General features: G+C 33.4%; 1 long non-coding RNA gene across 1 annotated transcript in view; it reads right to left on the bottom strand.

Moving 5' to 3' along the window:
• Positions 1-2,257, bottom strand: part of LOC111083985 — an 8,303-nt gene extending 6,046 nt beyond the window's left edge. Inside the window, exon 1 of the long non-coding RNA XR_002609341.1 lies at positions 2,040-2,257. This is a non-coding gene — a long non-coding RNA (uncharacterized LOC111083985). The remainder of the gene's footprint in view (positions 1-2,039) is intronic.
• Positions 2,258-4,883: the final 2,626 nt, after the last annotated feature.

The raw sequence follows: 4,883 nt of genomic DNA, 5'->3' as shown, positions 1-4,883 counted from the left end.
CTACGAGTGCCTGTTGTTCTATCGTACAGTTACAACTTTAGAGTGAAATTTGCCTTACTTTTCTAATAGTATTTTCTTTTTTAACAAACTTATTTCGAGAACCTGTCGTTTATTTATCACGATTTTCACGTTTATTTGTTACATCTTTTCATGGTAACCTTGTTTCAAAGTACGTTCTTGTTGTTTTAAAGTTAAGCTCAAAGCTACACAATGGGCTATCTGTGCTCTGCCCACCACGGGCATCGAAACACGGATTCTAGCGTTAAGTCCGCTGTGCCATTGGGGGGGGGGGCTTCAAAGTACATAAGTTGTTACAAGATCTTGAACTTCTGGTGTCACAGCTAGCCCATATAAACAATATTGTGTCGCTTGTGTCACACGTAACCCAAAACAAGAACACTGTGTCGTCGGGGGGTTTGCAGGAGTAGAACATATAACTATACAAGCTGGAAAGCTATAATGATGACGTAGTATATACGCGAAGATATCTCCGCCAGCTGAACGTATAATTAAAAGTCAGTTATGTATATGAACTAACATGTACTCCTGCATTATTGGGGAGTATCTCAAAACGTTACCATCAATAAACCGTACGGCATCTTATTATACAAACTCATAATGTATACCATTAAATTTATTACGAAAGAAGGACCAACTTTCCACTTCCCCTCATAACAGTTTAATGTTCATCACGTGACTTTTGCTTATCAAAATGTAATGACTATTTTATTTCCCAGAGACTTGGACGACAAGAAGGTACAAAGAAATACAAACCTACTGTAAATAATTACTAGCTGAATTCAAAGAACAGAAGATTATTACTTTACCTGTTAACACTACATTACATGTACGAGGCCTAAGGTAAAGCTTGGAGTGTGTTGGTTTTATCGTCTGCTCACCGCTCTGGTGGTACGAAAAGAAAACTTCGCCTACCAGAGAAACGTCCAACTTTAATAAAGCATGTACAGTTGAATAACAGTCGGTTCTTCCAAGTTTAGTGAATTTTAGGAGATAATTATAATATTCTATACAACACTATTACCAAATTAATTATAATATGTACATAATCAAATGTTCTTATCCAGGAAGAGGGTTAACGATCTAGCATTTTTTTTTCCAGTGATAGGTTTTACGCGTTAGTTGTTTAACTTCTTGTGATCGTTAAACAAAGCCTCTTTTAGTGTTCTGTAAAGTGAATTATCTCATTGATATGTGTGTGTGTTCAGCGAGTTTCGGTATCATGGATATCAAGGCTGGAGTTTAAAACTCCTTTTGTTGACCAGTAATTATATTTATATTTTGTTGGTTCAGGGACCTCTGTCGTGTTTTACAATATATCTTGAATGTTCAAAGGACCGAGGTTATCGACGTCTGACAATGTTTCGTATATTATTACTACGAACATTATTACTCTGTACATTATTACTACATACAATATTACTACATACATTATTACTCTGTAGATTATTACTACATACAATATTACTACTATACATTATTACTCTGTACATTATTACTACATACATTATTACTCTGTATATTATTACTACATACATTATTACTCTGTATATTATTACTACATACAATATTACTACATACATTATTACTCTGTATATTATTACTACATACAATATTACTACATACATTATTACTCTGTACATTATTACTACATACAATATTACTACATACATTATTACTCTGTATATTATTACTACATACAATATTACTCTGTACATTATTACTACATACATTATTACTCTGTACATTATTACTACGAACATTATTACTCTGTACATTATTACTACGAACATTATTACTACATACATTATTATTCTGTACTAGAGATAAAACTCTGATACAGATAAAACTTTTAATGCTATCTCAACTCTTACTTCTTACCCTTCATAGCTGTTATAGCCTCGCCCCTTAAACCTTTTGTTGCCATCCCTTTAAAGTCTCTAACATTAGGGCTGCACCGATTGTTTATTGCGCCCTATTCTGCGCCCCTCCTTAAAAAAAAAACCATAATATATCCTTACCTCCAAAGATGTAAGCTCGCTACTCTAACGGTCGGCGATCTTATCACTCTCTCTAACCCAAGCTCCATTAAAGTATTTGTAATTAAGTTATTATATAAAAAATAATTTAGAATCTCTCATATTTGAAATATCAAGTTAATTAGGATTTACTTCTGATCTGGACTTACTTCCAGTTCTACCACTAATGACGCGAGTACTACGTCTTCATGGGTCATCAAGAGTGCGTCACTCGAGCAGATCGGACTTAATACACTCGAAAATTCTCCCCTTCCTGCTCCTAATGATGATTGGCTTTTGTTTCTTTCTACAGCTTCCTCGTAGGCCAATTGGGTAAAAGCACGAGCGATCAAAGTAGAATAACCTTTTAACAATACTGATTAATAACGTTTATGTAACTAGGTTTAAACTTTACATTCGCAATATATATATATATACTGATTGCGTTCTCTGTAGTTTTGTTTACTAATATCCGGTAATGTCCATATGGGGGCTGTTAATCGAATAACGGTTGAACAGTTTTCGGTACATAAAACTAATAACACTCTAGATAGTTTACTTTGCCATATCGGTCCTCGGTTTATTGTCTAATGTTATCATCACTTTACAGAGTTTGTTCCGACTGTCTGTGAACTTTAAAACGTAGTATATCTATATATATCCAAGTGTAACGTACCACTACAACAGTGTTGTGGTAGTAGATGCAGGAGAAATGTGATTTATTCGTTCCAGTGTTGGTGTAGGGAGTAGTTTTCTCCCCAAACATTGGGTTTTTACAAACTGCAGATGACGTCCATCACAAAATCAAGACTATTATGTTCTCGTTCTCCAAGCAAAGCAGTATGTTCCGCCCCTTATTTTATTCGAGGTTCATGGGTCCTCCCACTTTCGACGCCAATACTACGTCACGTGTATGCTTCTCACGTAACAAACTTCCTACGTAGATCAGAAATAAATACATTATCCATCAATCAATATAGCTAATTTAATATACCGTTCTTACTTATAATGAATGGGCACTCTTGCTGTTAGCGAAGTTTTCGGTCGTAAACCCAATAATAACATTTACACGAATGACTAGTTATGAGTGATATAAAATTTCTATAGAAGTATTTATGTAAAGAAGAAGGTAAAGTCAAACAAAATACTGAAACTATATAAAACAATTTTATCATTTAAAATACTCTAGTGACATAAAAGGTTAAGGTCATATAAAATACTCTAGTGACATAAAAGGTTAAAGTCATATAAAATACTGGTTTCATTCTGCCATTGCTCTTCTTCAATGTAAACTGACCCTCTACTTGTGGTCAATGTTATGATCACCTCTGATAAGAAAGGATGGCGTGCCTTGTTGTGCTTTTCTTTAGTGTAAGCTGACCTTTTACTTGTGGTCAATGTTTGTCCACCTATGATAAGAAAGAATGGCGTGCCTTGTGGTGCTTTTCTTGACCACATATGATAAGATAGAATGATATGTTTCGCCCACAACCGTTATTGTAATATCTTCACTTGTTTACCGCCTTGTATTTTAAATAACTCATCCAGGCCCTTCTTCCTCTAACCTCCATATGGCCCGACTTGCCCAGTTTCTGTATTGGAAACAAGAAAATAATAGAGGGGGCCATATGCCTCACCTCCCCACGGTTTTCTTTTATTTCTTCAACTCGAATAATTTCCTCAATGTAGTATTAGTCCTCCAGTAGATGAGCGGTAGTTTACGGATTTGCAACGTAAAAATCAAGGTTTGTTTCCCCGCGGTACACTGAAGGAAACTTGTCCTTATTTTAACTTTGAAAAGCAACAACATTCTTAAGAAATCAAGAACAATCTTAAGAAACAACAATAATCTTAAGGAAACAATAACAGTATTAAGGAAAGAACAATAGTCTTTATGAAACAACAACAGTATTAATAAAACAACAATAATCTTACATATTTTGTTTTCAGAATTAGCCAGACTTCAATCTCGATTGTGTCTGGTTTAGTTTGTTTTGTATTGTCTTAAAAAACTGAACCTATAAAAGCTATATATATATATATATTATCTATGAGATTCCAATAGAAAATACCAAGCGTCCTTCACGTTTAGTTGATTTTTATCAGTAACACCAAAGTAGTCCCTTAAAATGTTACTTCCGCACGATACCTCCTCCATTCAAAGAGAAGTCACAAATACTCTCGACGAAGGGGGTTTTCTTCTTATTGTAAAGCGACTAACCGACTTCATACGGGGATAACCGGGTAGTCCCAATAAAGTGTGAACACAATGATGACTTCATTTAGTCTATCTATAAATGGTGTTTTTAATCCTGTGCTTGTCGCAAAGCAGCTGGGTTCATCTCACAAAACTACAACATATAGTCTAGATATCAAAATAATAATAATACGTTGATATCATACAGTCTAGATATCAAAATAATAATGTGTTGATATCATACAGTCTAGATATCAAAATAATAATGTGTTGATATCATACAGTCTAGATATCAAAATAATAATGTGTTGATATCATACAGTCTAGATATCAAAATAATAATGTGTTGATATCATACAGTATAGATATCAAAATAATAATGTGTTGATATCATACAGTCTAAATATCAAAATAATAATGTGTTGATATCATACAGTATATATATCAAAATAATAATGTGTTGATATCATACAGTATAGATATCAAAATAATAATATGTTGATATCATACAGTCTAGATATCAAAATAATAATATGTTGATATCATACAGTCTAGATATCAAAATAATAATACGTTGATATCATACAGTCTAGATATCAAAATAATAATAATACGTTGATATCATACAGTCTAGATATCAAAATAATAAT

Source organism: Limulus polyphemus, unplaced genomic scaffold (genome assembly GCF_000517525.1).
Source record: "Limulus polyphemus unplaced genomic scaffold, Limulus_polyphemus-2.1.2 Scaffold12598, whole genome shotgun sequence".
Classification (NCBI taxonomy): Eukaryota; Metazoa; Arthropoda; class Merostomata; order Xiphosura; family Limulidae; genus Limulus; species Limulus polyphemus.
The sequence above is the reverse complement of the archived record's forward strand: the minus strand, read 5'-3'. Positions and strand labels throughout refer to the sequence as shown.